Source organism: Coloeus monedula, assembly GCF_965178545.1.
Source record: "Coloeus monedula genome assembly, contig: HAP1_SCAFFOLD_108, whole genome shotgun sequence".
Taxonomy (NCBI): domain Eukaryota; kingdom Metazoa; phylum Chordata; class Aves; order Passeriformes; family Corvidae; genus Coloeus; species Coloeus monedula.
In genome coordinates, this window is record NW_028120796.1 from 268,480 (window position 1) to 288,635 (window position 20,156).

The following is a 20,156-nucleotide window of genomic DNA, read 5'->3' on the forward strand; positions in this document are numbered from 1 at the left end:
CTCTAAATGTAAAGGGAAAGATTCTCGGCTACGTCTGGCACAGAGAACAGCTTTAGTTCAACGGGCTTACCCAGAGCATGCCCCCGACGCGTGGGAACTTGTATTTGCACCACATTCCAGTCGCAGTCCACTTTCCTTTACAGGCTGCACAGCGCCGGCAGATGGCAGTGCTTCTCTGCACCTGCCTTCTCACTTCCAAGTAGCACCGCGCACATTAGAGCCTTGCAGGGAGAGAAGACGCGGATAGGCGTCTCGCCCAGAAGAACGTGGCAGGGCGAAAAGGTGTTCTTCTTTTGTCTTCCTCGTCGCCCAGAGTGTGCTGCTGCGTTGAAAGTCTTGGCCAGCGAAAAGCTACACCAGCAAGTGTTTCTCTCCTGATGCATTGCGCTGAGCGAGAGCTGAGGAAAATCCTTGCACAGCACACTGTGGATGCGTGCAGTACACACGCTGAAGAGCGGCACGGCTAAAAGTCATCGCTGGGCTTCAGTTCTCTCCAGAGCACAGAAGGCGAAGAACGAAGCAGCTGGGCACCGGCTCACGTACTCAGTGGAGCGAATTTCAAATGTCCAGCCAAGAGCTGCTTCACAAGCAGATTCAGCTGAGAATGCTCTGGCTGCTTCACAAAGGAAGGTGCTGTGTTGCACTCCTGGACACTACCTGGCAAGAAGCAGTTTCTTACACCTTCCACGCTGCAGAGTCCATGCAGCTGGAGCACCCCCAGAAGGACGCGTCCAGCTGGAAGGCGTTCTTCAAGTACCCCCCTCTTCCAAGTAGCCTTGAAACTGAGCACAACACACTGCGGCTCGGCAGCTTCCTTCTCAGATAGACGTGCCGTCACACTATTCACTCTCACAGCTCCGTTGCCCACTTGCAGCAGCTGCTGCCAAAGAAAAAGGCTCTAGAAGTAAAAGCCACTGCTGGACTGCCCTTTCCCCTTGCCTCACGTCAAGCACCTGAAACTGTCCGCTGCACTCGCTATTTCTTTTCTCCGTCGCATCTGCCACTGTAATGTCTGCAACTTGAAGCATAAACCCCGGCACAATTCTTTCCTGGGAAAGCTGCAAGAGAAATAGGTAGCAGCACAAGTAGCTGCAAGTTGAACTTTCTGTTTTCAACTGCTAATGTGAATCCGAAAACAAGCGAGTGGCAGCCACGCTTCCTCTTGCAGCCTGGGCGATGCACACACCAGCTCGGTGTTCTGCCTTCATTCTTACGCTGTTCCTAGCAGGTCGCGCTTTCGTTTTGCTGGAGACGACCCGTCGTCTACTTCTCGCGCAGAGAGCACGGTACCGGCAGCCAAATGCTGCAGGCTGCTTCTTCTGCCGAAACACGCCTGGGCTATGCAATTTCTCTCGAGCGCTGAAGTAGCACCACATTCTCTTTGCTTTGTAGCCAGCATCTTTACGGAAAGCTTCTCGGCTACGTCTGGCACAGAGAACAGCTTTATTTTAACCGGCTTAACCGGAGCTTGCCCCCGACGCGTGGGAACTTGTATTTGCACCACATTCCAGTCGCAGTCCTCTTTCCTTTACAGGCTGCACAGCGCCGGCAGATGGCCGTGCGCTCTGCACCTGCCTTCTCACTTCCAAGTAGCACCGCGCACATTAGAGCCTTCCTTGCAGCGAGAGAAGACGCGGATAGGCGTCTCGCCCAGAAGAACGTGGCAGGGCGAAAAGGTGTTCTTCTTTTGTCTTCCTCGTCGCCCAGAGTGTGCTGCTGCGTTGAAAGTCTTGGCCAGCGAAAAGCTACACCAGCAAGTGTTTCTCTCCTGATTCATTGCGCTGAGCGAGAGCTGAGGAAAATCCTTGCACAGCACACTGTGGATGCGTGCAGTACACACGCTGAAGAGCGGCACGGCTAAAAGTCATCGCTGGGCTTCAGTTCTCTCCAGAGCACAGAAGGCGAAGAACGAAGCAGCTGGGCACCGGCTCACGTACTCAGTGGAGCGAATTTCAAATGTCCAGCCAAGAGCTGCTTCACAAGCAGATTCAGCTGAGAATGCTCTGGCTGCTTCACAAAGGAAGGTGCTGTGTTGCACTCCTGGACACTACCTGGCCAGAAGCAGTTTCTTACACCTTCCACGCTGCAGAGTCCATGCAGCTGGAGTACCCCCAGAAGGACGCGTCCAGCTAGAAGGCGTTCTTCAAGTACCCCCCTCTTCCAAGTAGCCTTGAAACTGAGCACAACACACTGCGGCTCGGCAGCTTCCTTCTCAGATAGACGTGCCGTCACACTATTCACTCTCGCAGCTCCGTTGCCCACTTGCAGCAGCTGCTGCCAAAGAAAAAGGCTCTAGAAGTAAAAGCCACTGCTGGACTGCCCTTTCCCCTTGCCTCACATCAAGCACCAGAAACTGTCCGCTGCATTCTCTATTTCCTTTCTCCGCCCTATGGCGAAGCATAAACGTAATCGCAGTTCTTTCCAGGGAAAGCTGCAAGAGAAATAGGTAGCAGCACAAGTAGCGGCAAGTTGGACATTAAGTTTCGAGCTGCTAACGTGAATCCGAAAACAAGCGAGTGGCAGCCACGCTTCCTCTTGCAGCCTGGGCGATGCACACACCAGCTCGGTACTCTGCCTTCATTCTTACGCTCTTCGTAGCAGGTCGCGCTTTCGTTTTGCTGGAGACGACCCGTCGTCTACTTCTCGCGCAGAGAGCACGGTGCCGGCAGCCAAATGCTGCAGGCTGCTGCTTCTGCCGAAACACGCCTGGGCCATGCAATTTCTCTCGAGCGCTGAAGTAGCGCCACATTGCTTTGTAGCCAGCATCTTTACGGAAAGCTTCTCGGCTAGTCTGGCATAGAGAACAGCTTTATTTTAACCGGCTTACCCTGAGCTTGTCCCCAAGGCGTGGGAACTTGTATTTGCACCACATTCCAGTCGCAGTCCTCTTTCCTTTACAGGCTGCACAGCGCCGGCAGATCACCGTGCTCTCTGTACCTGCCTTCTCACTTCCAAGTAGCACCGCGCACATTAGAGCCTTGCAGGGAGAGAAGACGCGGATAGGCGTCTCGCACAGAAGAACGTGGCAGGGCGAAAAGATATTCTTCCTTTCTCCTTCTTCTTGCCCGAATTGGGGTGCTGTGTTGAAAGTCTTGGCCAGCGAAAAGCTACTCCAGCAAGTGTTTCTCTCCTGATGCATTGCGCTGAGCGAGAGCTACGCGGACAGTTTGGACCCTGTGAAACAGCAAGAAAATGATTGTACGTCGAGCTGAGGAAAATCCGTGCACAGCACACTGTGGCCGCGTGCAGTGTTCGCGCTGAAGAGCGGCAAAGCTCAAAGGCATCGCTGGGCTTCAGTTCTGTCCAGAGCGCAGAAGGCGAAGGACGAAGCAGCTGAGCACCGGCTGCATGTACTCAGTGGAGTGAATTTCACATGTCCAGCCAAGAGCTGCTTCACAAGCAGATTCAGTTTAGAATGCTCTGGCTGCTTCACAAAGGAAGGTGCTGTGTTGCACTCCTGGACACTACCTGGCAAGAAGCAGGTTCTTACACCTTCCACGCTGCAGAGTCCATGCAGCTGGAGCACCCCCAGAAGGACGCGTCCAGCTGGAAGGCGTTCTTCAAGTACCCCCCTCTTCCAAGTAGCCTTGAAACTGAGCACAACACACTGCGGCTCGGCAGCTTTCTTCTCTCACACTATTCACTCTCGCAGCTCCGTTGCCCACTTGCAGCAGCTGCTGCCAAAGAAAAAGGCTCTAGAAGTAAAAGCCACTGCTGGACTGCCCTTTCCCCTTGCCTCACGTCAAGCACCTGAAACTGTCCGCTGCACTCTCTATTCCCATTCTCCGTCGCATCTACCACTGTAATGTCTGCATCTCGAAGCATAAACCCCGGCACAATTCTTTCCTGGGAAAGCTGCAAGAGAAATAGGTAGCAGCACATGTCGCTGCAAGTTGAACTTTCTGTTTTCAACTGCTAATTCGAGTCTGAAAACAAGCGAGTGGCAGCCACGCTTCCTCTTGCAGCCTGTGCTATGCACACACCAGCTAGGTGCTTCTGCCTTCATTCTTATGCTCTTCGTACCATTTCGTTCTTTTCATTCTGCCGGAGTCGAACCGTCGTCATCTTGTCGCACAAAGGGCACGGCGGCAGAGAAGCCCTCCAGAGAAACGCTCCAGGTTGCTGTCTCTTCCGAAACACACCTGGGCTGTGCACTTTCCTTCGCTGCCCTTGGTAGCACCACATTCTCTTTGCTTTGTAGCCTGAATGGAAAGGGAAAGAGTCTCAGCTACGTCTGGCACAGAGAACAGCTTTAGTTCAACGGGCTTACCCGGCGCTTACCCCGACGCGTGGGAACTTGTATTTGCACCACATTCCAGTCGCAGTCCTCTTTCCTTTACAGGCTGCACAGCGCCGGCAGATGGCAGTGCTCTCTGCACCTGCCTTCTCACTTCCAAGTAGCACCGCGCACATTAGAGCCTTGCAGGGAGCAAAGACGTGGATAGATGTGTGGCAGAGAAAATCGTGCAAAGACGAAAAGATGGTCTTCTTTTGTCCTCCTCGTCGCCCAGATTGTGCTGCTGTGCTGAAAGCGTGCGTTTTATTACCACTTCTCGCAGTAAGACTATGTGCTGCGTTGGAACTGTTGGCCAGCGGAAGGCTAATCCAGCAAGTGCTTCTCTCCTGACACATTTCTCTGAGCGAGAGCTTGTGCGGACAGTTGGGCTCTGCGAAGCAGAAAGGCTGTACTTGCACGTAGCGCTGAGGAAAATCCGTGCACTGCGCACTGCGGATGCGTGCAGTACACACACTGAAGAGAGCCAAAGCTGAATGCTTCAGTTCTGTCCAGCGCCGGTAAGGGAGAAGAACGCAGCCCCAGGCCACTGGGCAGGTGTGTGCGATGACTAGGAGCTTTGCCGCTCTTCTGCGTGTATACTGCACGCATGCACAGTGCGCAGTGCACGGATTTTCCTCAGCTCTCGCTCAGCAAAATGCATCAGGAGGGAAGCACATGATGGATTAGCCTTTCACTGGCCAACAGTTCCAACGCAGCACCACAGTCTTCTTGCGAGAAGGGATAATAAAACACATGTATTGTCCCGGAACAGTTCTCTGGGCGAGCCGTAGCCTAGAATCTTTCCTTTAAGATAAAGACCACAACGCAGACAGAGTGTGGTGCTACCTAGCGCTAGAGAGAAATTGCATAGCCCAGGCGTGTTTCGGCAGAAGCAGCAGCCTGCAGCATTTGGCTGCCGGCACCGTGCTCTCTGCGCGAGAAGTAGACGACGGGTCGTCTCCAGCAAAACGAAAGCGCGACCTGCTACGAAGAGCGTAAGAATGAAGGCAGAGCACCGAGCTGGTGTGTGCATCGCACAGGCTGCAAGAGGAAGCGTGGCTGCCACTCGCTTGTTTTCAGATTCACGTTAGCAGCTCGAAACTTAAAGTTCAACTTGCAGCTACTTGTGCTGCTACCTATTTCTCTTCCAGCTTTGCCCTGGAAACAATTGCGGTTAGGTTTATGCTTCGCCATAGGGCGGAGAAAGGAAATAGAGAGTGCAGCGGACAGTTTCTGGTGCTTTACGTGAGGCAAGGGGAAAGGGCAGCCCAGCAGTTGCTTTTACTTCTAGAGCCTTTTTCTTTGGCAGCAGCTGCTGCAAGTGGGCAACGGAGCTGCGAGAGTGAATAGTGTGACGGCACGCCTATCTGAGAAGAAAGCTGCAGAGCCGCAGTGTGTTGTGCTCAGTTTCAAGGCTACTTGGAAGAGGGGGGGACTTGAAGAACGCCTTCTAGCTGGGCGCGTCCTTCCGGCGGTGCTCCAGCTGCATGGACTCTGCAGCATTGAAGGTGTAAGAAACTGCTTCTGACCAGGTAGTGTCCAGGACTGCAACACAGCACCTTCCTTTGTGAAGCAGCCAGAGCATTCTCAGCTGAATCTGCTTGTGAAGCAGCTCTTGGCTGGACATTTGAAATTCGCTCCACTGAGTACGCGAGCCGGTGCCCAGCTGCTTCGTTCTTCGCCTTCTGTGCTCTGGAGAGAACTGAAGCGCAGCGATGACTTTTAGCCGTGCCGCTCTTCAGCGTGTGTACTGCACGCATCCACAGTGTGCTGTGCAAGGATTTTCCTCAGCTCTCGCTCAGCGCAATGCATCAGGAGAGAAACATTTGCTGGTGTAGCTTTTCGCTGGCCAAGACTTTCAACGCAGCAGCACACTCTGGGCGACGAGGAAGACAAAAGAAGAACACCTTTTCGCCCTGCCACGTTCTTCTGGGCGAGACGCCTATCCGCGTCTTCTCTCGCTGCAAGGCTCTAATGTGCGCGGTGCTACTTGGAAGTGAGAAGGCAGGTGCAGAGCGCACGGCCATCTGCCGGCGCTGTGCAGCCTGTAAAGGAAAGTGGACTGCGACTGGAATGTGGTGCAAATACAAGTTCCCACGCGTCGGGGGCATGCTCTGGGTAAGCCCGTTGAACTAAAGCTGTTCTCTGTGCCAGACGTAGCCGAGAAGCTTTCCCTTTACATTTAGAGCGAATGTGCTGCTGTATGTCGCTGAGAGGGAAAGTGCATAGCCCAGGCGTGTGTCGGCAGAAGCAGTCGGCTGGAGCATTTGGCTGCCGGCACCGTGCTCTTTGTGCCACAAGCAGACGGCGCTTCGACTCCGGCAGAATGAAAGCGCGACATGGCTACTAAAGAGGCCGAACGAAGGCGCCGAGCACCGGGCTCGTGTCCGCAGCGTACAAACTGAGAAAGGAGCGTGGCTGGCGCTCGCCTGCCTGCCGACTTCACGTTAGCATTGAGAAGGAGGAAGTTCAACGGCAGCTACTTGTGCTACTACTTCTCCCTCTTCCAAGCATCCCTGGGAGCACTGGCGCTTACCTTTGGGCTCCGAGATGCAGAAAACCCAGTGGTCGATGCCAAGGAGAGGGGAAGTAGAGAGTGCAGCGGGGAGTTGAAGTGGCTTTACGGGAGGCAAGGGGAAGGTGCAGGCCAGCATTGGCTTTTCCTCCTAGTTCTTTTCTTCAGGAGAGCAGCTAGCAAGCGAGCTGCGAGAGCCAACAATGGGATGGCACGTCTTGTCAGAGAAGCCACGGTCTACAGTGCTGTAGAGTGCTGTGCACAGTTTGAATGCTGCCCTAAGTACACGGTACTTTTGGAACGGCTTCTCTCCTGACTCTCCCGTCTCTGTGAGCTCTAGCTGCTTGAACTTGGCCACACTGAAGGTGTGTGGACGTGATTGCGCTGCGAGTATCAAGTCTTCCAGAGACGAGGGATAGTCAACAAATGCTTTCTCACCTGGCCCATCTCTCAGTCCCAACTGTGGCCGGAAACGCTGCTGTGCTGCAAGGGTGGACTTAGCCACTCTGAGAGAATGTGATGACGCTCTATAGATAGTTGCGAAAGAAAGTGCTGGTCGCTGCAATGTTTCGCCTAGTTTACAGACTTTAGAGGGACTCTGAAGGCCAACGCCTTCTTCTAGCACTTGTTCTCTGCGTGCAGCTGCTGCATGTTCGGAAGGGCTTTGGGATCGGCGAGAGGTGGAGGGTAGGATGGTAGCTAGAGCTTGAAGGAAAGTGCGTCTCTCCAGGACCTTTGATGCAGTTCAGTGGGTGCGAGTTGCATGTTGAGCATGTTCATGATGGCACAGAAAAGGTTCTGAAAGAAAGAGGCCGTGCTGCAGCTGCCTTGACTTTTGCCGCTTAGAAACTGCACAGCCAACAATGAAAAGATTCCTCTTGCTTCCCCGCTACGCGCAGGGTCACATTCTTTTGTGTCTCCAAGAGGCAGGATGCACAGCGGAGCTCTTCCAGCAACTGCTCGCACACGACTGGGGCGGCGCCAGCGAAGCGCTTGGCTTTTTCCCCGGCACTGTCAGCGCTCCTCGAAACAAGCACACGATGGCGCTGACGACTTGCAAAAGAAGGCCAAGCGCCTGGCGCTGCTCGAAACCACCCCAAGGGCAGAGGCAAGTTGCAAACGTCCCTGCACTCAAATCAACAGCACCTCAGGACAAAAAGATTTCCCTCATCTTCCCTTCCAAGAGCGGACTCTTCTTTATACCACACTCCAAAAGGCAGACAAACCTCTTTGGCCCAAACCAATCTTTTCCCTCTCGCAGATTCTGCCCACCAACTTGAAACCATCTGGCAAAAACAGAGCTCAAAACAGTGCGGGCTGAGGAAGATCTTGCTGCCTGCAACTTCAACTGCACCCCTCAAACTAGCAGCACACACGCTGTTCTCAGCACTTTCTATTCCTCCCCGTGCTACCTTACCATCTGCTCCAGCAACACTGGCACTTATGTCCTTGCCTTTGCAAGGAAAGGCACTCTGAGTCTCTTGGCCTTGCCTTGCCTTCAGTACCTTGTCTAGTTCTTCTTAAGCTACCCTTGCTCTGCTTCCTTTGCCTACGTCTGCCTTGCCTCGCACTACTTACCACTTGCTGGCTTTGCTTTGCCCTGCCTACCACTCTTGCCCTTGCCTTCCATGCAGGCAAGGCGCTGCAAAGCAAGTGCAGGCAATTGTGAGCAAGTCAAGGGAGAGGTAAGCAAGGCCAGAGCAGTGAGGGGAAAGCAAATGGAGTGGTAGGCAAGAGAAGGCCCAGACGTTAGAGGCAAGGCTGGCCGTAGGAAGGAAAGTCCACTGATGGGAAGGCCAGGCAGAAACAGGAAATGTTTGGCAAGTCAAGGCCCTGGAGGAAAGCGGTAGGCAGGTCAAGGGCGGGGCATGGCCGTGCAAAGGAATGCAAGGCTCCAGAGGGCTCCAGAGGGCTAGCAGGGCAAGACAAGGAAACTTGTGTAGCCAAGGCAAGGCCAGGCAAGGCAGGTGAGAAGTACATTCAAGGACTGCTGGTACACAAAAGTGGCCAGGACCAAGTGCTTTGTGTGGCCTTGATCCCGCGTGGGTCATGTCTCCTCTGCACCTCAAAGACTTGAGCTACCTGCTTTCCTTTGTAGGCAAAAGAACTCTCATTCTGGTCCCCGAGCTCAAGGGCAAAATGTGAATTGCCCTTGCAAGATTCAAGACATGCAAGGATTGCTCCCAGACCAAGGCTGCCCATAGAGATGAGTGTGGCAACACGCGTCCTCCCCTGGTCTTCCTCTCCTGTGATCCTGAAACACGGGAGATGCTTGAGAGCTTGGAGATTCCTAGGAGGAGCAGAAAGGGCAGGGCAAGGCCATGAAATGGCATTGAAAAGGGGTCTTGAATTCCAGGTGGGGGAGGGGTGAGCAAGGTCATGCAAGGCAAGGGAGGGCTTCAAGGGCAGGGCAAGGCAAGTGGTGGCTTTGCGAGGCGAGGCGAGGCAGGGCAATGAGGGTCCTAGAAGGAAAAGGAAAGGTGAGGCCAGACCTGGACGAATGTGAAAGGAAGTCAGGTGGGGGATGGGTGAGCAAGTCAATGCAAGGCAGGGGAGAAAAGGCAGGTTGAGGGAAGGCTACAGAGGGGGCAGCAAAGGAAACGCAAGGCATGGGGAAGCATGTGAGGAGTGAGTGCTGCCAGCCGGCCGGGATGGCAGGGGCGGGACCACTACAAGTAGCATGGCAGGGATGTGGAGGGGGGTGTTAGTGTGCGGGAGGTGTGTGTGTGTGTGTGCAGCGGAGTGCAGGGTAAGTGCAGGTGTGCGTGTGCGCATAGGGGGGTTTTGTGCCAGGTGCTGTGCCGGGGGGAGCCGTCCCACCGCCAAGAAGGTGTGGGAGTGAAAGAAGTAACATAGATGTGTCTTTACAAAGAGACCGTGTGAATCCGTCCTTAGACAAGGCTAGGAATTTACTGGTAGGGGAGTAACAGAAGAAAGTCTTAGTTCTAGAAACTGTTACTAATCGACAGAGACTGTTGCTCAGCCAAGGCCGTGTTAAATTGCTGAACCTAGAGCAAGGCAGCAAAGACTTAATAGCATTAGGAATCGTTGCGTTTTCTTCCTTTTCCATACCAAGAGGGGGGTGCATATTAGAGGGGAGCCTAGAGTAGGCAGTTCCGGAAGTCTGTAATTCCCGAGTACCTCCGAGGGTGCTGTTGCCAGGAACTTCGCATCAAAAGGGGGCTGCGTCCCGCAATCAGTTGAGAGACTCCATGGCAAAAGCCCCATGGCCTCTCCCTGTAGTTGAAGAATGTTACAGGCCTCCTCTGTCTCCTTTTTGGTGGATGAAGAAAGTCAGAAAGCAACACTTCTGCCAGAACTCTCCAAGATGCCCCCTTTGCTGGCAGTGACTCCATCACTGGCCGGGAAGCTGTCTTTTCTCCCAGAGGAGTTCGAGATACAGTTAAAAGCCGTGTGGCAGAGAAAAAAGGCAATAATTGGTTTACAAGGGATGGCAAACAAGAGATACCAGAAGCTTTGGCCCTACCAATATTAAAAGAACTCCGTGAAGAGAGTCCTTGCACCTCCTGAGGATTGGCAGAAGCCTTCCTCATGCTGGATGTTGCTGGGGGTCTTTTTAGACTGGCAAAACGAGCTGTTGAAGGTTGCTTGATCTGTGCTAAAGCAAACAGCCAAGTTACAAAGTAACTTGCCAGGGGAGGGAGGCCTTGGGCTGCAGGTCCCTTCCAAAGATGCCAGGTGGATTTTCCTGAGATGCCCCAAGTGGGAAGGCTTCATCTCTTCTGGTAATGGTATGTCAGCTAGCAAGGTGGCCAGAAGCATTTTCAACTGCTTCAGCAACGACAGCATCAGGTATTAAGGCATTTTTGGAACAAATCATTCCAAGATACAGCATTGTAGAAGCAATAGACTCAGATAGGGGAACTCATTTGACAGGAAAGATCCTTCAAGGGGTTTTGGCTTCTTTAGGAACACAATGGAACCTCCATAGGCCCTGGCACCCCCAGAGCTCAGCTCGGGTAGAAAACAATGAATAGAGAAATAAACACCTTTTGAAGCTGGTAATAGAAACCAAGATGCCATGGCTAGGGCTTTGGACATTGGCTTTGGCGAGAATGAGAGCCCGAGCCAGAAGAGAGATTCCGTTCTCCCCCTTTCCGTCGTTGTTATGAATTACCCGGCTAAGTCTCAACCTAGTGGGGGAGTAGAGGTAAGTGATGTATATTTAAAACTGTCTGTGGCCAGGATACTGCTTCTTGTGGAAACCCCTTCAACAGGAAGCTCAGCTGGCACAAGCCCCACCTTTGGACTTTGCTGCTTGTAACATCCAACCAGGAGATTGAGTCCTAGTTAAGGAGCAGAAAGAAGCGCCAGTGGTTCTGAAATGGCGTGGCCCATTCCAAGTGTCACTGACGACAGAAACAGCCATGAAGACAGCTGAACACAGGTGGACCCGTCACTCTCGGGTCAAGGTCTCTGAAGCCTCAGAGATTTGCACATCTCAGCTGGAGGAGAAGGCTGGGAGGCTGTGACTGACACTCTGCAGGAGTGGGCCGGAGCAGTAGCCAGTGCTTCGACATCAGAGGAAGCCCTGCGTGCCTACCCACAGACCACCTGCTGAAATAGTCTCTATGGGCATCCCTCCTCTAGAATCTCCACTCACTGGGGCGCTAATACTTGCTGGATTCTTTTATGTTAAGTGGTTTCTGTGTCTTCAATTGCCACAGGTGCTGCAGAAGACAACGGGAAAATTAGACTAGCTAATTAGATCACATTATTAAAATATTTTCCTTACTAGTTCTACTTTTATATGGTCAGCTAAGTTTAGGCCAGGAGTGGGAGAATCAATTTGCAGCCTTAGGAGAAGAAGTAGCAAAAGTTTTTCACCTTAGCAATTGCTGGCTCTGTGGAGGGCCAGGAGGATCTGAAGAGTGCCTATGGTTGGCTAGCCCAGCTGAACCTAAGTGGTGGCTCAACACCCGACATGAGGTCCATACTAGGACGGGATTTTGGGCCAAAGAAGGAAGTCCATGGCTATAGGAGAAGGTTTCACGAAGGATGTCTGGACTTCAGGTGGCTCTCTTGAAAGCTGTTTATTGCATAGGCGAAGTTCCAGCATTTCAGGGAGTGGCTATCCAGAGCCAGCCCTACAGCTGCCAGCTCCAGCTGCAGGCATACCTGAAGCCGCTTGCTGTTCAAGTTACAGAGCATTCTATACTTTTCTTTGCAGAGTATCTTAGCATGTAACAACCAATAAGCACCATACACAATACCTTGACATTGGCCTATAGCCTATCATAGCTACTACCATCACCATATTATAGTCATTATTATCCAATCACAAGAGTAAGTTACAATTTAAGCTTCCAGTGGAAAATTCTTAGACCTTTCTTCTTCTTGCTACATCAACATTTCTTGTTTGCCTGCCATATCTTTCTTTTTGGTAAAGACACCTTTTCCATTCACTTATGCTCTTCTTGAGACTTACTTACTTGGTGAAAAACATGTCTTTGTTTGTAATCACATACCTTTGTCCTGCTCCTAGAAATCTCCTTCCAACTCATCTCCAACCTTTGCCTTCTCAGTTACTCAGCGATCACTGTTTCAGCAAAACATCTTTTCTTCTATATCAAAACTTGCTTTCATTTCTACCTCATCCCCAGCTTCTATATTCTCAGACCTTTCTGCCAAGCCTACTTACCTGTGAAACTTTCTTACCAAACTTTCATCCTCCCCAACACATGGCCACTTCATTCTTCTCCAACAGGCACTTATTGCCTAAACAGGACAGGGCGGGTCTATGTAGGAAAAGGCGTTTGTCAATTGACTTTCCCTCTGGCTTTAAACAATTGGGTTTGGACCCACAATTGCCCTCCTTACAATTGTTCCAAATATCAAGACAATTGCAATCAAAGAGCTGTTCAGCTCACTAATGGTAGCTGCGTAAGGTGTTCTTACCACACTTACCAAAAACATTTGGAAGCCTGTAAAGCAATGGGGAGGGACAAGGGGTTTTTTTGACCACCTATTTTTAAGCTGTCCCCACAAAAATCCCACAAGTAGAAGACATGTTGTTTGTGATTATCAGTGGGAATGGCAACAGCGGATTGGAACTCAAAGCCTTTTAGTGACTTCTGCTCCAAATCCAAGCAAGCAACTTGCAGATGTAAATGTAGATGGGAACCCTGTGTGGGAGCTTGGAAATGCAAATGCTGTGACCTTTATGGTGGGGCAGCTATTGTTGGAGGACCGTTAGGCCCGGGAATCCTGCTGTATTTTGACCCACCAATTGATGACCAAGGGTAGGAAGGCCCCTTTGCTAATGGAACACGGGCTTTGAAAGGACATGATTGGATTTGTGGCCAACATGAAAGGACATGATTGGATTTGTGGCCAACATGCTTAGCTCAGGTTACCTCCAAACTGGTCAGGGATACGGTGTATATCTTACACCATTGTTCTTTTTGCTACTACAAATTCAGGGAAATCGCTTAGGAATCCAAATCTGTGATGATTTAATTAGAGAAAAGCAGTCAGCTGATGCAGCCTTGGCTGCAGGGAGCACCCCAAAACGGGGAAAAGATGAATGGCCACCAGAACAAGTTACGCAATATGATGGACCAGCCACTTGGAAACCTAAGGAATTAATCCCAGATGCCTGGGAACCCATTTATCATTTGAATGAGATAATTAGGTTACAAGCTGTCTCGGAAATAATTACCAATCAGCCAGCCACAGCTCTTGACCGTCTTGCTGAGCAACCCACTTCAATGAGGAAAGCGGTATTTTCAACATTGGATGGTGGTAGATTATCTGTTAGCAGAAGAAGGAGGAGTTTGTGGGAAATTAAATGACTCAAGCTGCTGTTTGCAAGCAGATGACAGCGGGAAAAGTGGTCAAACAAATAACAGAGGAAATAACCTCAGCTCATGGACCTGTCCAAGTGTTGAAAAGATGGTAATGGGACATGTTTTCATGGTTAACTGGCCAGCTATGGGCTAAATGAATACCATTTCTCCTCTTCTATGCTATAGCAACTCTAATCTTTTGACCATGCGTGACACCATGCTGGGTGCAGCTCTTTCAGCAGGTGGTCAAGGGGATGCTGCTAGCAGCCATGCCTACCTGATCCAGAAATGACTACAAAAGGACAGAAAAGGATGTCACTGCGAATAATAGCAAAAGCCCAGAAGACTCAAGAAGAAAAAATTAAATCAATGGTAATTAAGGTTTGTAAAGACCAATACAGATTAAATAAAAAAAGGAGGGATTAAAAGGAATGAGATGGATGAGTCTTTACAAACAGACCGTGTGAATCGGCCTGTAGACAAGGCTAGGAACTTATGGGGAGTGAAGTAACAGAAGAAACGATTAGTTCTCTAGAACTGTTACTAATCATCAGAGACTGCTGATTAATCAAGGCCGTGTTAAATTCCTGAACCTAGAGCAAGGCAACAAAGACTTAATAGAATTAGGAATGGTTTCTTTTTCTTTCTTTTCCATGCCAAAAGGGGGGTGCATATTAGAGGAGGGCATAGAGTAGGCAGTTCCGGAAGTCTGTATCTCCCGAATACCTCAGCCAGTGGAGAAAAGGAAGAGGGTGCTGTGGCTGGGAACTTGACATCAAAAGGGGGCTGCATCCCGCAACCGTTTGACAGACCCCATGGGAAAAGCCCCATGGACTCTCCCTGTAGTCGAAGAATGTTGCAGGACTCCTCTGTCTCCTTTTCGGACATCAACCTCAGGCATGGTGGATTAATTTTCCCTAACGGCAGCGACCTGCTGCGTGGTCTCCGTGCTCCTCCCCAGCCCCCCGGGAGGTGTCAAATAGTTGCCGGCGGCTCCCACCGCGCGTTACAGACGGCTGCGCGGCCCCGGGGCTGCTCGCAGTGCTCCCCTGCCCCGCCAGGGCTGGCCGCGGGCTGCGGAGCCACCTCGCCACCGGCGCGGCCAGGGCCGGGGCCCTTCTCGACAGCAGCCGAGGGGCTGCGGAGCGGGCGGCTGCGGGACGATCAGCTCTTTTATGCCGCGCGGTGCTGCCGCCTCCATCTAGCTCCCCATCGCGCCGCCGGCCGACCCCGCCTGGCGCCTTCACGCTCGGCCGCGCTCGCCGCCCGCCCAGCCTCGCCGGAAGCTCTCCCGCCCGGGCCGTGCCCCGGCTCCGCCTGCGGCTCGGCAGGGCCCGGCCGCACGCGTGCTGCGTGGCTCGGAGCACCCGCGTTGCGCCGCAGGCGACGGGGAAGGCGGGGCGGGCCGGCGCCATGGTGGTAGCGCGAGGAGAGGAGCGCCCGGGCGGGGCGGCGAGTGGCGCGGCGGTGAGCGCTTCTGCTTGCTGTCGCTCGGCTGCTGCCCACGGCAGGTGCCGTGTGACCCCGCGGAGCGGCGGGGCCGGCCGGGCGGTGCGTGGCGAGGCTTTCGGCCAGCGGCGGCCGCAGCGACAGTCTGCTGGCACTGCCCGTGCCGGTGGAGAGAGCGGGGATCCGAGGCCGGCCTTCCTAGGGTAACGAGGGGCGACCGCCTTTGCCGCGCTGCCCTCCGTGCAGCACGTGGCCGATTCCGGCGAAGCCGGGGTCTCCGCAGCGGCGCGGGCGGGAGGGAGTGGGGAGCGCGCTCGGTGCTCTGCCGGCCGCTCCCGCCCAGCGCTGCGCTCCGCCGAGACGTTTTCCTGCCTATCCTGGGGAGGACATAAGGGACCCCGGAGTCGGAGCTTAGCTGTCAGGGGCAACAACTTCCCTCCATTGGCGACCTCCTTTTCCCTCTGATTCAGCTACCTTGTGGTAGGTGCGATGGTGCTGAAGAAGGGTGGCGGCTGGGCACAGTTGCTGGCATAGGTGGTGCGAGAGCTCCACGCAAGCAGCTTGGAGTGGCATGTGCGAGGGTAGGAAGGTACGGCACCCACAGCTGAAGGTAAAAAAAGTCAGGGCATGTCATCAGCCGCAATCGTGCTAAGTTGTTCATCTTTGCAAACTGCTTGCCGAGTTGTTCCTTTTCTTAGGTAATGGGGGTTTGTATCAAGCAGAACTGCATATGGTCAGTATTTGCAGAGAAGGTTACGCGGACTGTTGTTGAGGTGAGTGTAGCAGTTTCTATGGCATTTTGCAAAAAAGTGACAGGTCTCTCTGTGTTCCCCAATTCTTAACAAAAATGAAGTTAACAAAGCCCTGAAAAGAGGTTTTACCAAACTTCAGGGATTTTTTCCTACGAGTACTGTGGAGACAACCATAGTCACCTTGTCTTTCCAAAAGTGAAGGTTACATCTTTTTGTCCAAGAGCATCAAGTGCTTTTGATCAGCGTTTGTGTGCATGCATTAGCCTTGTTCTTGTTCTTCCTTGGAGAACTTTTACAATCCTCAGATGATCTGTGTAGGCTGCCGACTGCAGTGGTGAACTTGAAGGCTTCCAGCAGAAGGGAGATGCTGTCCACGTTTTGGATTTTCCTTAGTCTGAACCTTCAATGTCCAAGGCTTCACTTTTCAAGCAGTTGGAAGAGCTCCAAATGAAGATATGAACAGGTCTTAATTGACCTTGTCACCGCCTCAGTTCGTCAGGTAATGCTGCGCACTGGATTTAATTGCCTAGTGCAACATGTGCTAAAAATATGTAAGAGTATCTCCTCGATTACCCTCCCAGAAGGGTTTGAATGGAGAACAAGGAGTTCCAAAGACAGGTATTTGGTGTACGAGAAGTAGAACTTAGTTGATTGCAGGGTACTGCATGCACAAATGTCTAAGGAGGATCCATCTTTTTATGCCCCATCTATGCTTGTTCTCATTTGAAATCCTGAACATTCTGGAGGTTGGTTTTGTTAGGGTTGTGGCTGGGGAAGGGGTGGTGGTGGGGGAGGGGTGGGTGTTGTTTCTGATCTTTTTAATTTCCAGGATAGTGTACAAAGAACTTGTGCCCACAACCAGCAGTATGAAGCAATGCAGGTATAAAAGAAGGTCACCGAAATGTCGGATAATATGAATCTGAAAGCGCTTCAGTATTTTACCCAGGAGTTTCACTGCAACAAGGTGATTGTCCTTCACAGAAATGTAGTGGCAGGCTTATGCCATGCTAGAAGTGATGACCTTTCTCTGCCCCAAATTGACCAGCAAGATCTTTTGGCTCTTGATTGAAACCCCTGAGCCAGCTGTGTTTCAGGCTGCAGAAGCTGCAGGTGTTGTGGCAGACGCGGGGTGCAGCCCTGCCTGCCGGTCCCGACCTGGCGCACGCCGGTGGCAGCCGTCAGCGCCTGGGGTCCCCTGGAAGGGGGATTTAATCATTTCTTCTCTAGCATTTGCTTGTGTTTTGTCAAGATTCTTTAATTCACTAAATAGTAAATTTAAAAAATTAGCTGAATGGTAATAATTTTGAAGTCTTCTGAGGCAGAACTGGGAAGGTTAGAACATATTTGTATGATTTCAAATATGTATAAATTCTTAAATGACAAACGTTAACAAACTGACAATGCAAGCAATTATGGTGACACTTTACATTTCATTGGTTTTCATGCAGCTCCATCCCATGTGTTGGTAGGTTCTTAAAAAGTGAAAATTGGGCCCACTAGACCAATTATTAAAAAGAAGTAAAACTCCTTGGGGCTTACACAAAGGGACAGCGTCCACGTGAGTAAATGGTTATCACATTTAGATGTGATTCTGCTGCTTGCACTTTCTCTGCCCTCAAACTGCTTTCTTTATCGTCAATGCAAGGATGTTTGACATTCTTAGAAAAGAGAAAAGAAACAGATTTCCTCAAAAAAAAAAAAAAAAAAAAAGCCAGGTGAAATTAATGCAATGTTAATTGCATTAATTTATTCAGGTGGAGTTTTAGTTTTTATTCTATGAAGTGCTTGTTGCACCACTTTTGTTGTTTCCCACAGATTTGGAGTGGGATTTCCTCCAGTTGATTGTTCAGCAGAGGGAGTGAGACTGCCTTCAAAAGTTTTGCAGGAGTTGCATCTGTGAATCGGGCACGTGAGTTGCCTTTTTTTTTCCCCCCAGATTTTCGTAGGCTTCTGTTTTTCACCGTGGATCAGTTCACCTTGGATCAGTTTGCTCTTTTTGTTCAGTGATTTTTTCTTTTGGACATTTGTCACGATCCGTTAATACAAGTAAGGGTCGTGATGGTTTGTTTACAGATCTCCGAGTGCAAAAGGACACAAGGGATTTCAGTTTTAATCAAAACAGTGCACCTTTGTTAAGTACCCACAACACGGTAATGCGATAGAGGAGAGAAAGAGAGAGAGAGATAAAGAAAAACAAAGTAAAAGAGTAGAGAGGAAGAAAGGGGGGGTAATGGCTACCAACGGATGAGACGAAGTCCTCATGCTCTGCTGCCAATAGATTTGTCTTCTTTCCGTGGGGAGATCTCATCTCAGTTATTTCAGAAAGTCCCTTTATAGGCCTTTTTTGAAACGAGGGGCAACTGGCCAAGACCATATCTGTGTTTCGTAATAACATTGCAGAACTAAAAGCTAGCCCTAACTATCCCAGGTACATACCAAGCATGCCTTTCTCCTATGCTAACTATACTGCCTGCTATGGTTTGCGGCCTAGCAGCGTTAGCGCGTCTACTTCTGGCATGAGTTTAGCAGTGCTCTCGCTTCTGCTTTCTAGCTGTATCCCCACATCTCGCCCTTTTCCCCAAGAGGTGGGGCAAATCTACAGCCGTTGTTATGAGGCCCGTTGCTTTGGGAAACAGGTACAGGACAGGTATAGAGGACAGGTCATTCCTTTCCGCTTCAGCGCAGTCCTTCCCGCCTGGGCAGCAAGAACGGCGCAGTCCACTGTGACCTGCACAAATTTCCTCAGGAATGCGTACCAGTTCCCAGCGGGCACACCTGCAGGCAACAGTTGGCAGACATCCCACCTTAGGCAGGTCGGAACTCCTGTGTTTAGCCTCTGTCCTCGGCGATGATCGTGAGGCAGATGAGGGATCTTCAGACCGTCTCTTACTTCACCCCATGACTCACGATTGTCATCAGGAGAGCTCCATCAGCACGATTTCGTAGTGTTGTTGCGAAGTCTTCAGGACTCGTTAATGTTGGTAGCATATCCCAGAAAAGGGTAGAGAAAATAAGAAAAGAGAAAGAAAAGGAAAAAGAAGGACTAAGTAATTTTTAATCAAAATACACCTGTAATTTTGAATCATGTCTTATCTTATTTTAATACTCATGTAGTTCATCTTGTGTCAATAACCTTAGGGGTGTCCACAGTGGATGGGATAGTGTCCAAATTGTGCACATCTATTACAGATGTCAACCGTTTCATCATTCTGCAATTCATGATGTGTAAGATTGCTGATAAAACAAACCCAATCAAAACTAAAATCAAGAGAACAAGGATGGGATGACACAATTTGTTCAGGACACCTGTAGCAGTAGGTGAGCACCCAAAAGGAGTATCCCACCAGCTGTGTCCAGCATCTTTCTTTCCTCTGTCTAGAAAACAATGTGTTTCTTTCCCATTGTGATGAACAGTTACCAAGGTTTTCTGTCTGTTTTTCTTGATCTTTTCCAAAATTCCAATGAAATCCTGGTGAAGCAACAAGTGCTTTACCTAAGTAAGGTTCACCCCAGTGGGGGTAGGCAATAATTGGTGGATCACTGTGTAATTGGACTGTAAAATACAATAAGAAGTAAGTGGGGCTAAATAAGAGAAATCACATCCTGTGCTTTTAGTCAAGTTACAAACACAAGAATTTGAATGAGTTTTAGTATCTACAACTAAATTTTCTAGAAATACCTTATCACATGCAGTTCTTAAGCATGCACATCCATTGCCTATATACACAAGCAGTGTTTCAGGAATCTTGTTAGGATGAATTTCAAAAGGACAGATGTTTTGTTCTGTGTCCAAACAAATGTCTTGAGGTCTAATTGCACTGCTTTCACAGATAAACCCTTGTTGTTCTCGGACAATACAAGTTTCCAAATTAACAGTTTGCCACTTCTTCCCAGTTTGACGGGCCCATTCTCTGTGCTGGAAAGGGTAGAGAATAGCTGCATCATGGTTCAGCCCTAATGCAATGATAGGGACTATCCAATGCACTGAAGCATTCCGTATGGTTAGTACAAAGGCTGTGGCTGTGTTTGTGATGGGATTGTAGGTAAAATTCACTAAATTCCACCAGGATTGGAATTCTCTTTCAAAATCAGTGGCACCGTCCCAGATTATGTTCCGAATTTCAGTAGGAAAAGTGCCTTCTTTGCCTTCTCTTACAATTGAGGCAGCAACGGACTGCATCCACAATTGAGCCTGGACGCAGCTGAGAGCCAAAGAAATGTTGTTTTGTGTAGCACGGAGCATGCCAATTATCAATTTGTGGTCATTCACATTTACCTTTTCTCAATTTGGTAATATGTTTGATAACAACCGCTGATGGCTTGTTGTATTTTAGTCAAATCTGTAGTTGTGGCAG